This window comes from Cryptomeria japonica, chromosome 2, assembly GCF_030272615.1.
Source record: "Cryptomeria japonica chromosome 2, Sugi_1.0, whole genome shotgun sequence".
In the NCBI taxonomy this organism is placed as follows: domain Eukaryota; kingdom Viridiplantae; phylum Streptophyta; class Pinopsida; order Cupressales; family Cupressaceae; genus Cryptomeria; species Cryptomeria japonica.
In genome coordinates, this window is record NC_081406.1 from 72,068,014 (window position 1) to 72,081,757 (window position 13,744).

Consider the following 13,744-nt stretch of genomic DNA (forward strand, 5'->3'; position numbering starts at 1 on the left):
GACCAACCTCATTAATTTATTAAGAAGGTACAAACATGTTTTTGCTTGGTCCTATGAGGACCTAAAGGGTTATAGACAAGACTTATTTCAACATAAAATTCCTCTGCATCCAAATGCTAAGCCTTTTCGACAAAAGCAAAGACCTATCAACCCCCTTTTGGAGACTAAGATGCAACAAGAACTAATCAAGATGAGAGAAGGGGGGATTATCAAACCTATAAGACATTCTTCATGGGTGTCCAATTTAGTCCCTATCAAAAAAATAATGGGGACTTAAGGCTTTGTGTTGACTTTAGAAATTTGAATGTTGCCTCTCTGAAAGACAATTATTCCTCCCCCAATATGGAGGCTATGTTGCAAAGAGTAACCAGTTGTGATTTGTTGTCCATGATGGATGGGTTCTCAAGATATAATCAGGTATTAGTAATAGAACTTGAGCAATTTAAGACTACTATTACTACCCCTTGGGGGACATATGTTTATGTGAGAATGTCATTTGGTCTGAAGAATGTTGGTGCAGCATTTTAGAGGGCTATGGATGTAGATTTTAAAGAATTTATCAATATTATAATGGTTGTTTATCAAGATGATTTAACATGTTCCTCCAAGAAAGCGGATGATCATTGTGGTCATTTGGAAAATATTTTTAATTAGGCTCTTGAGTTTGGTGTGTCCTTGAACCCAAAGAAACATCATTTTGCAGTCACTGGAGAGAAGTTACTAGGGCATATCATCTCTAAGGAAGGGGTTAGAATAGACCTTGAAAGGATTGAAGCTATAAATAATGTACCTGAGCCAAAGAATATCAAAGGAATTCAGTCTTTTTTGGGTAAGGTAAATTTGGTCAGAAGATTTATAGCTAACTTTGCTGAAATTGTTAAGCCTATTGTCAGATTACTTAAAAAGGATGCAAAGTTTTCTTGGGATGAAGAAATTGCACAAGCTTTTGACAAAGTTAAAAATTCCATTCAAGAGGCACCAGTGTTGAAATCCCCTGATTACAGTAAGCCCTTCTCATTATTTTCTTTTGCTTATTATCACACAATAGCAACAATTTGCTTCAAAAGGATGGTGAGGGATATGAACATCCAATTGCTTTTTATAGAAAATATTTACAGGCTGCTGAGTTGAAGTATGAAATCATGGAGAAGAAAGAATATGCTTTAGTTAAGGTTGTAAAGGAATTTAGGCCATATCTTGTAAATGCAAAGATAGTTGCTTATGTCCCACATGCGGCTGTCAAGGACATTTTATCTCAGTCTGAGGTTACTGGCAAATGGTGCAGGTGGATAACTTGAATACAGGAGTTTGACTTAGAAATCAATATCACCAAACTAGTAAGAGGACTAGGCCTTGCTAGGTTGATGGCTGAATCAAATCTAGTTGATGTTGATGTCAATAATGATGAAATCAAGGAAGTCCTGGTTACTAGTAATTAAAAAAAGCCTTGGTAGTCAAAAGTAGTGCATTTCCTAAGAGATGCAACTTATTCAAAAGGAATGACTCAAAATCACAAAAGGACATTGAAATTGAAATCTCAAAAGTACATCCTTATTCAAGGGGATTTATATTGGCGAAACAGAGATGGGGCATTGCCAATGTGCCTAGATGATTCCCAAGCTCAAGGGATGCTAACATAAATGCACAATGGAGTATGTGGAGGTCATTACTCTACCAAAACCACACCTGGTAAAATAGTTAGGGCAGGATACTATTGGCCCACTTTGTTTAAAGATGCCCATGAGCATGTTCAAAAGTGTGATCTGTGCCAAACAATTTCTTCTAAGTTAAAAGTATGAAGGAGCTTTACCCCTTAAACCAGTTACAGTGGAAGCCCTTTTTGTCCAGTGGGGCATTGCTTTTATTGGGGAGATAGCAAAAAAGTCATGCAAAGGTCACAGGCGGATCATGGTGGCTATTGATTACTTCACTAAATGGATTGAGGCCATACCTACTAAAAGGGCAACTAGTAAAGTTGTCATTGAATTTTTTATGGATAATGTGATAACACGGTTTGGTGTGCCTGTGAAACTGATAATGAATAATGCTATGAGCTTTAGATCAGAAGAATTCACCGAATTTTGTGCTATTCATGGAATTATCATGCTATATTCTTCACCATATCATCCACAGGGTAATCGCCAAGAAGAATCCAGCAATAAAAGCCTCCTTAATATTATCAAGAAAACTCTTGAGCAAAATAAAAGGTCTTGGGATCAGAAACTCAAGTTAGCCTTATGGGTAGACAATATTACTATGAAGAAAGAAATTAGTGTTTCACCATTTGAATTGGTTTATGGAACACAGACTAGGGTACCAGTTAATAATCTTCTCCCTGTTAGAAAGTGGGCCCCATATAAAGCCTTGGCCTAGGTGGGTTATAATATTTTATTGACTTGTTGCCTTTTTCCTAAGTTTTATTTCTCTTTTATTTGTTTGTCGGGTTTTGTAGTGCTCGTGCAAGTTCTTGTTGATCTGATGGTTATCGTTGATTCTCTATTTAAAGGTGCATGAAAGTTACCCTTCGCAAAACAATGACAAAGCGCGCGTGGAAAAAGTAAAATAAAGAACTAGCATCTTAAAAATGATTGGACGACTATCGCTGATTCGCAAGGTGAAGGTGCACGAAGGTTACCCTTCACGAAACAACGAGTCCAGTGGTAGATGAAGGGGTTGTTATGTAGCATGCTAGGTGGCAAGACAACTGGATGTGCAGATGAAGCAGAGGGTGATCTGTTAACAAGACACGTGGCTCCAAACAGATTTTCAATTGGTCCATTCAGTAAAGTAACAATGTTGATGGAATTCCTAGTTCGGTGAGACACATATTTCTTGAGCGAATAAATGACAGACATGTGGAGACATCTAGGGAAAGTTTGTAGGCTAGTGGATTTACATAAGGGGCCCACTTTGAAGGCTAAGGTAGTTAATGATCGAGCACATTCAAGGATGATCTACAGTTGTCGCTAATTTGCAATGCGAAGGTGTAAAAAGGTTACCCTTTGCAAAACAAAGACAAACCACTAGCGGTGGCAGTTAAAGTCAGTTGTAAAGGCAAATGGTTACAGTAGAGAATAAAGATCAAGTAGTTAGTTGCTGATCTAACAGACGTCACTATGTTGCAAAGGGAAGTAGCACGAAGGTTAGCCTTTGCAAAACAATGACAAAGTGGTGGGACCTGTTCTAAAGAGGATGACTCAAGTAAGGTAAAGGATGTGCAAGTTTTACATGATCTCATGGTTGTCACTGAACCAATATGAGGAGAAGCTTCACTATTAAGCATCGCGAACCAGCGACAAAAGGCAAAACACTTAGAGAAATTTTATTGTCTGTTGGATCCAATTTTTTGAATTCCATTTATGAATTAATTGTCGAAGCATGTGGCTTAATTGACTGTAATCAATGTTGAGTTACCATAATAATCCTTACATGATTTGAAGATTGTTGCATGCATTCAAGGAATCTTGTAGAAGAACCAATACATAGGGCAAAACTTTCTTAGACAACAAGTAAGTTTCTTGCTATTGTTTAACAATTACAGTTTGCTTAGTGTCACTGGGTGTTTGAATTTCCAAAGAGTCTGTTTGAAATTCCATTAAAATAAATATAGTTTGAAATTCCATCAAAATAAATATAATTCTGAGATGGCACTGCAAAGATAATTCAAATGGAAGGTTGATTATCAAGTTGGAGACATTTGTGATGATTTTCTAGAGCAATTAACTTAATCCATTAATAGTTCAACTAAAATAAAGGAATTGGTGCCTAAATCTCCCTGCCTGAGAATTGGCGATGGTCTATATGATAAAGGGAATTGGTTGAGAGATGCCTAGACAAGAATGGCAGGCTTGGGACTCTTCAAAGAGTGGTTCAGCCAGGGAAATTCTCCTACTACAATTAATAGCATATGGGAGCTAGATGTTGGGAAGCTTATTGTCCCTAGGGTTTTCATGGACATGGACCTGTTAACCCAAATTGCAAATAATTATGATCCCAATATTAGAATTGTGAGGAATATAAATGGTGGGTCTTTAATTGAAATAAATGATGATGAGTTCAAGAGAGTTTTCTGACTCAGTGAGGTGTCAAAATATTTGGAGCCTATCAATTTTGAAATGTTGGCGAAGGTCTATGAGACACAGAGAGATCACCTCAGAAATGGCCCCTTGAAATAATTCTTTGCCAAAATAGGAGGAATGACAGTAGTAGGCCTGAGCACCATGGAACCATTCTTCTTAAACTTCTTTACTTTGAGGTCTAAGGGAATGTATTGGTCCTTATGTCATATTCTTGGGGAAGATGTGGAAACTACCATGCCAACCCACTATATCCTCAAGATAGCATAGATTTTGAACCCATCTCTGGTAGTGACTTTTGATTTTGCACCTTATCTCACTAATGCCATTCATGAGGGATTGATAGGGATATAGAATGCTAAGGTAGATAGACCTTTTGGATGGTATTCTCTCCTCATGCACATGTTTTTATTCAAAGTTGTTGAATATTTTGCTAATAAAATGGACCTGCTCAAGGAAAAGGATGGAGAGGAGATGCATGTTCACTTATGGAGCACAATTTTGTCTTGGGATAGAGAATATTTGAGTTACTTAAAGTTTGATAGATGTTTTGCATCTAGGCTTAGAATCCTTTTGTGCCCACAAAACCCTAGGATTCCTAAAGCTCTCCTTGAATAACTTAGGCCTAAAGAATTTGCTGAAGACATCAAAATTGTACACAGCCGGGGTGATATATATTTGTACCGAGTCTCCACTATGTTTAGAGTTTATAGTTTTAGAGGAACTCCATATTTGCTGCCCTAACAAGTCCCTTTGAAGATAGGAATTGTTGAGGTCCTGAGATAAATTGGAGACCCGCAGGAAGCAAAATTGACAAATAAGGGGAAGGGAACAATTTTCCCAATTGTTACCCTAGCACATCAATTTGTAATCACCATGGGTGGTTGAACACATTTTGATGATTTCTTTCAGCCATATAGGTTATCTACTTTAGTGGCAAGGTTTGTTGATCCAAGGGATTTCTTTAATAGTATGTTTAAGAAGAGGGCCAAATGTGCAGGTAAGGCCCACCAGTTTCACTTCCCTAAGGACTTAATAAGGAATGAGTTCAATTTAGATGAAGAAGAAGTCAGGAAATAAAAATGATAGCTTCAAGAAAACCTTGGATTTCATTCACCATTTTGACAGAAGTTATGATCCCTTTGTTAGCTTTCATCCTTTTGAAGAAAAGATCAAGTTTTTGGTAGTTTATTTTGAGGATTTAATGCAAACCTTGAAGGAGAAGGAGGCTATGATGAAAGCTAATCCTAAAAAAGGCTAAACTAGTTTTACCCAAGCCTGTCGATGCCAAGGTGATTCCCCCAGGTGAATATGTAATGCATAAAAGGTAAAAATATAGTGTACTAATACCGATAAGAGATGAGCCTTCTACTTCAAAGGGAAAAAGGGCAATAGAAGATGTGCTTATCCCAAGAAGATGTTGATGCTACTGTTAAATCCACCTACAAATTAGTAAGAGGTATGTCCAGATTGGCAGAAGAAAGAGCTAGCCTAGAACAGAGAGCAAACCTATATAGAAAAGAATATGCTAACCAGAAGTTTGAACTTTTCCCAGGAGGTTTTGTTAGCACTAGCAAGCTAAAAGATGAAGAAGTATGGCTTGACAAGTTAGGCCACAAATTATCTCAATGGATAAATGATGTCATTAATTCAGATGATACATCTTTATTCATTCGAACAATTGAGGAAATTGAAAAGATAAAGTCACATTATGTTTTTTTGGAAACTAAAGTTAAGCAGTTAAGGAATACATGGAAAAGAGTAAATAAGTTGAAAAAGAAAATTGTTAACTTTTCCTGGCCTAATGATGACACTTTTAAAGAATGGGTAACCAAATATGTGATGAAAGGAGTAGAAGCACAAAAGGAATAAACTGATACTCAGATAGTTGGTGATCAGGAAGCAATTGAAAGTAGTTAGTTGTTGCAACAGGTTTATTTGGGGAGGGGATTATTGGTTTTAAAGAAATCAAAGACATGAGGCATCAATTTTATAATGTACTGAGAAAATCAGTTGGCTTGTTTCCAGCTAGCTACTTTGGTTGTTATATTTCTCTTTCTCAAATCTTTGAGAAATGTAAAACTTTGGAGGGAAATGGTGGTTAGGATAAAGATATTATTTTCTAGGGAAGTCTAAAGCTTGTTGCATCCATATCTTTATAAATGGATACTAGGACTACTTAGAAGAGGATCACAAGAATTTGAAATGAAACTTTGGCAAAAAATATATTGTGGGTTTTTTGGTATTTTTGGAAAATCACTCTGAGTTATGTAAAATTTGATGAAGGATATTAATATACAAATCAAAAAATGTTGAGCCCTGACTCATTTTGTCTTCTTGTATGTGTGATTGATGTAATAGTTTGATTAGATAATCTAGGATTGTTTAATCGAATGAGTTGCAAGGCAATTTATGAGAATGTTTTAGGTTTTCTCTAAAAATGGGGAAATTATATATACTTAAAGTCTTCTCATTGGTAATCAGTAATTCTGCTTGAATTTGATGGTTGGGTCTAGTATAAGTTGAAAGTTTATATATGTCAGGCATATATAGATTTAGTGAAAATTCATATAATGATGTGTATGTGAGTTTCCTATTGAGAATTCTTACCTAATTCTAGGTGACTCTAAAGCCTGGATAAGGCACTGATATAGTTTGTTGAGTTTTATAGCCTTGTTGGAGATCAAAACTGAAAATTAACATGAGTTTTTATTTTGCATTCAATAATGTTAAAGTGATAAGGTTTGCAGAATGTTGACACTGGTTTCTTGTGAATCTTTTGTCATAGTTGTGAAAAGCATTCACAAAAGGTGCACCTGCCTAAGCTTAGTATAAATTTGAAGTGTAGAAGCTTTTTGTATAAACCTTGTTTAAATGTTGTCTTAGACTTCTATTTTCTTATTGTTCTCTCCATATGCGACAGATGCTTGAAATTGTTACAGAGAATACAAGGAAATAAAAAATTGAGAACAACACTTTCAACAGAGTTTACATCAAAGGTGAAACTGGTAAGACCCCTTATGAACTATGGTTTGGTCATACTCCTACTCTTAAGTACTTTAGAATATTTAGAAGCAAATTTTATATTAGAAGAGATGAGTATATTGGTAAATTTGATCCTAGAAGTGATGAAGGAATATTTCTTGGTTATTCTTCTAAAAGTAAGGTATATAGATGTTATAATAAAAGGTTACAGAAAATCATTGAGAGTACTAATGTGAAGATAGATGAACATCTTAGAGGAGAGTCAAGATCTATAGAACCAAATAGTTGAAATGATTATAAATGAACCAACATAGATTGCACCAGTACAGAGTGAAGATCTAGTCACACCGACATCATCAGAAAACTCAATTGTGACTGAAGAACAACAACTTGTGAATGTTAATCAGAACAAACCCAGGTTTGCAAGATTAAATCATTCAGAGAATTAGATAATTGGAAATAAGAATCAAGGTGTTATGACTAGAGGAAGATTGACAAATGAAGAGGTATGTTTAATTTCTCAAGTTGAACCAACATCTGTTATTGAAGCATGTCAGGATGAACATTGGATAAAAGCGATGGCAGATGAATTAGAACAAATTGAAAAGAATAATACTTGGACCTTGGTTCCCCAACCTAAAGACAAAAATGTAATTGGAACTAAATGAGTATATAGAACTAAACTTAATGAAGATGGAGAAGTAATCAAGAACAAAGCAAGATTAGTTTGTAAAGGTTATTCATAGAAAGAAAGAATAGATTATAATGAAACCTTTCCACTAGTAGCTAGAATTGAGGTAGTTAGACTATTTCTTGCATTTGCAGCTTGTAAGAACTATAAAGTTTATCAGATGGATGTAAAATGTGTATTTTTTAATGGAGATCTTGAGGAAGTTTACATTGAACAACTTGATGGATTTCCTTTGAAAGATGATAAGGATAAGATTTGCAGGTTAAGGAAAGATTTATATGGATTAAAGAAAGCTCCTAGAGCTTGATATGCTAGATTGGATAAATTTCTTTTGAAGCTTGGTTACACAAAAGGTAATGCTAACAATAATTTGTATTACAAAGTTACCAATGATGATATTTTGGTTATTGAAGTATTTGTGGATGATATCATTTTTGGAGGTGAAAATGGATTATGTAAGGACTTTGCTAACAAGATAGAGGAAGAATTTGAAACTTATATGATTGGAGAGATAAAAAAATTTCTAGGTTTGCAGATTTCACAAACAGATAAAGTTATATTCATATGTCAAACAAATTACTTGAAGGAACTTTTGAAGAAATTTGGTATGGAAAATTCTAAACCGGTAAGCACTCCTATGACTACAACTAATAAATTAACATTGAAGGATGATTCAGCTCCTATTTTTCTGACAAGGTACAAATCTATGATTGGAGGATTACTATATTTGACACAAACCAGACCTGATATAATGAATGCAATGTGTATTGTATCTAGATTTCAAAGAAATCCTAAAGAAAATCATGAATTAGCAGTTAAAAGGGTTTTTTGGTACCTACAAGGCACAACAAATCTTGGTTTATGGTATCCTAAGGATGAAAATTTTGATTTATGTGCATACACCGATGCAAATTGGGCAGGAGATATAGATGACAGAAAGAGTACCACTGGCAGTGCATTCTTTCTTGGCAAAAGATTGATTTCATGGATAAGTAAGAAGTAGACTTGTACATCATTATCAACAGTAGAATCAGAATATGTTGCAGCAACAACTAATTATACTCAGGTATTATGGATCAAGCAAATGTTGAAGGATATAAAGGTAAAATGCAAAGAACCAATAATTATTTATTGTGATAATTCAACATCAATTGATATATCAAAGAATCTGGTATTTCACTCTAAAATAAAGCATGTTTCTATTAAGTACAATTTTTTCAAAGAGAATGTTGAAGCAAATGAAGCAATATTGGTTTATGTGAATACTAAAGAGCAAATTACAGATATCTTTACAAAGCCTTTGCCTAAGGAAACATTTGAATATTTCAGAGAGCAGCTTGGGGTAATTTCCTCACCGATAGAAACTTGAATGATGAAGATTGGCATCAAACCGAGAGGGACTAACAAAAAAACTTTTTCTGACTTTGATGGAGAAGAGCTACTTCTCAGGGGGAGTAGTTAGCTAAATGTTATGTTTTGAATTCTTAACTACTTTGGCATTTGATGTCAAAGGGGGAGAGATATCTATGGAAAAACATTATACCTTGGAGGAGAGATGTACTCCTTGAAAAGATGTATTTTCTATTTATGTTTATGTATAAAACTTTGTATTGATCTATCTTTGGGAGATTGTTGGTTTATTGGATTTTGGCATTTTGTTATTGGCACTTGGATGTTTTTGCATCTAGTGTTGTCATCAATACCAAAGGGGGAGATTGTTGGTATTATGGATGACTTCGTTATGTGTTGCATTGGTTTTGTCACTGATGTCAACAATTATCTTCTTGGAAGTCTACATTGTTGATTTGGCACTATGGTTATATTGGTTTATTGTTGAACCGACATGGATATTAGCTTATGCACACTCACCGATATATGTTTACCAACAGGTTATATGTTCATCGACAATGATGATAACTTGGAGATCATTTGGTTATGTCAAAGACATGGATTCAAAGTTTGGATTTGGTGTTTTTCTTATTGGTCTAATCGAGTTGACAGATTTGTCTTTACCGGTAGATAGGTCTAGATTATAGACGGGTACATGATATCTATTCCAGATCAGCATAGAACTTTTTGGAAATGATTTATTGATTGGATAATATGGTAAATGTATTGAGCTGACATATTGTATCGCATCAAGATTTATTTGTAATTGATTTTATTATAATATCTTTAGTGAGCCAACCTCATGTATAGGTCTTAGGTTTTTATATATGTTTGTGAGATCTTATTGAAGATCATAGGATTATGATAAGTGTGTGTGAATATTGAAGAGAAAAAATAAGCAGATCCTTGTGCAAATCACACAGACATTATTTCAAGGTTGAAGGAAAGGTTATGAAGGTGTTTGGCACTTGAATGTTCAAAGCTTAAACCAGTACTAAATCCAACATTGCAAATTCTATTTTGAGTAGTACATTATCATTGGATTTAACCATCCAATTGTAGTCAGTGTGACTCCTATTTGGTGATTGAGCAGTGAGCTCTAGGCGGTTGGCCTTTCTACATGTGCAACCCCATTTGTGTTGGTATTTTGGATATGTTGATATGGTTTTATCATTGATGTCAACACTTATCAACTTTGGTCAGCCTATTGAATTGGCAATGTTCACCGACAAGCAAATCACTTATGCACAGTCACCGGTATCTTATTCACCAGTAGGATATATTATTCACCAACACTTGGAATGACATGGAAAACACTTGGTTATGTCGAAGACATCATTTGGATAGTTTGTCTTGGAGATTTGTTCATTGGTATATTCATGTTTGCATATTTTCTATTACCAGCAAATAGGTCCAGGATAAACACCGGCAGGCTTATCTATTCCAGATCAGCACGACATGCTATGGAGACAATTTATTATTGTAGTAAATGCATTAAGCCAACATGCTAAATTGGATATTGCATTGGTTATTGATTTACTTGTAAATTGTTTTATTGTAATCTTTTGTAAAGCCGACCTATACATTTTGGTCCTAGGCTTCGATATATATGTAAGATCTTATTTGATCGAAGTAGAAAATAGGAAATGAAAATGTAAAAAGGATTATAATAAGGTATATGCGACAATAAGAAGAGCAATACATGCAAACATCATTTGAAGGTTGAAGGAAGGTTTTTTTGAAGACATCAGAACTAAAGTGGTACTAAATGCAACATATGAAGATGCTATTTTGAGCAGTGCATCATTATTGGATTTAACCATCCAATTGTTGTTAGTGTGAGTCCCACTTATGTTTGAGTAGTGAGCTCTAGGCACTTGGTCTTTCTGCATGTGCAAAACCCCTATTGTATACACATACTATCTACAGTAGTATCATCTAATTGTGGGTAAGGTTTCCCACCATGGTTTTTCCCCTTACAGGGTTTCCATGTACAAATATTGGTGTTATGTGTTATGTGTTATTGTCTTTTTGTTTCATGCATTAATCTTTACTGGTATTGTAATTAACTGATAAATTGTCTACCAGCATTAAGTTTGGTTTACCAGTATTAAGTAGTAAATTTGGTTAAGTTGTTTTGGTTTGAATTTATTTGACAACTGATTCACCCCCCCTCTTAGTTGTCTTTGGGACCTAACAATTGGTATCAAAGCCTAGTCCTCTTTTTGCCAAAGTTTAACAGCTTGAGGAGATCCAATGTCTTCTAACTATTTTAGGATGGACAATCCTAAACTTGATGGAACCAACTATGGCATATGGAAGATCAGGATGGAGACACATTTGAATTGCATTGGAAAGGACATCTGGGAAGTTACAAAGAATGGCTATACTTCTCCTACTCCCAGTCAGCCTAATCCACCAACCTTAGGAAAATATGAAGAAAATGATTGCAAAGCAAGAGAAGCACTTTTTAGCGCATTATCAGATCAACAAATCATGAGATTATCAGATAGATCTACTATAAAAGCTATTTGGGACCATTTGGAAACATTGAATGAAGGAGATTCCATAGTCAAAATTGCAAAACTTGAGAGCTTCCAGGTCAGGTATGAAAAACTGAAAATGGAAGAAGATGAAAGGATTTCTGCTTTTATGGAAAGAGTTAATGAAATTGGTTTGGGTATTAAGTGTTGTGGAGGAACCTTAATTGAAGATGAAATTGTTTCAAAACTTTTAAGAGGATTTCCACTGGCATACAAAATGAAAGTTACTATTATAAATGAGTTAAGAACAATGCCTAGTACATCAGTAACTAGAGATACATTGATTGGAAAACTTTCAGCTTTTGAAATTGAGGAATTTGATCTTGTCGCTGCTATAAAGAAATATTTAGCTTTTAAGGCATCAACATTATCTGCATCATCATCATTCAATAAGTTTGATTGGAAAGCCTTTTATGCAAGAGAACTTGAAGAAAGCATGAGAGAAAATGAAGAACTTGAAGCACTATTTGCAAGGAAAATGCCTAAAGGTCCAGTCAGAAGTAAGTATGAAGGTAAAGTGCCCTTTAAATGTTTTAACTGTAATAAGATTGGTCATATCGATTCAAGATGCCCTGATAGACATGAAAGATTGAAAGAAGAAGCTAGAAGAACATACAAGCCTAACCCTAAATATCAGAGATACAAATTTAAGAAGAATAAAGACAAGTCTTGTTATCTTGTTGATGAAGGAGTCACTGATTATTTTTATGAGGATCCGACAGACAATGGATGGGTCTTTGTTGCTATAACAGAAGATCAATCAGCACATATTGTTCAATAGGTAGAGCAGGCCCTAGCAACTAAAATTGAAGTTAAGGATGAATGGATAATTGATTCAGGATGTTTACATTATATGACTGGTGATAAAAGTAAATTCTTGACTTTTCAAGAATACAATGGAGGTCTAGTAAGATTTGGAGATGATGAAGCTTGTTTGATCAAAGGTAAAGATACTATATCTCTTGATGGTAAGCATAATACTGATAATATTTACTATGTTGAAGGTTTAAAGAATAATCTTTGAGTGTTGGTCAATTAGTTGAAAAAGGATTTCAGTTACAATTCAAGAATAGGAAATGCAAAATTATGAACAAAACTGGTTTGGAAATTGCAATTGATAATCAAACTAGAGGTAATATCTTTCATTTGAATAACAGTGAAAAGACATGCTTGATTGCACATATTGATGAAAGTTGGCTATGGCATAAGAGACTTTGTCATGTAAATTTTGATTGCATTGTGAAAATCAATACAACTAAAGTAGTTAGAGACTTACCTAAGATTTTTAAGCCTGACAATCCGGTACGTAAGGAATGTCAATTTGGAAAACAAGTTAGAGAATATTTTAAAAGTATTCCAGAAAAATCCAATAGTGCTCTTGAATTAATTCATACTGACTTATGTGGTCTAGCTAGAGTTAAAAGCTTACAAGGTGATAGATATTTCATGCTAATCATTGATGACTATTCTAGAATGTGTGGGTTACTTTTCTCAGAGAAAAATCAGAAGCACTTGGGAAATTCAAGCTATTCAAAGCAATGGTAGAAAATGAAACCAGTAAGAATATCAAATGTCTAAGATCAGATTAAGGAGGTGAATTTATATCTAAGGAATTTAATATATTTTGTGAAGTAAATGGAATCATCAGCACCCCAGACACCCCAGAAGAATGGAGTTGTAGAAAGGAAAAATAGAACTATCTTGGATGTAGCTAGAAGTATGTTATCAGAAGAAAATCTACCACATGTATATTGGAGAGAGGTGGTAAGCACAACAGTCTACACATTGAACAAATTTCACATCAAAGGTGAAATTGGTAAGATCCTTCATCAACTATGGTTTGGCATTACTCCTACTCTTAAATATTTTAGAATATTTGGAAGTAAATGCTATATTAGAAGAGATGAGTATATTGGCAAATTTGATCCTAGAAGTGATGAAGGAATATTTCTTGGTTATTCATCTAAGAGAAAGGCATATAGATGGTTTAACAAGAGATTGTAGAAAACTATTGAAAGTACAAATGTGAAAATTGATGAAGAGTTTAGAGAAACTTCAAG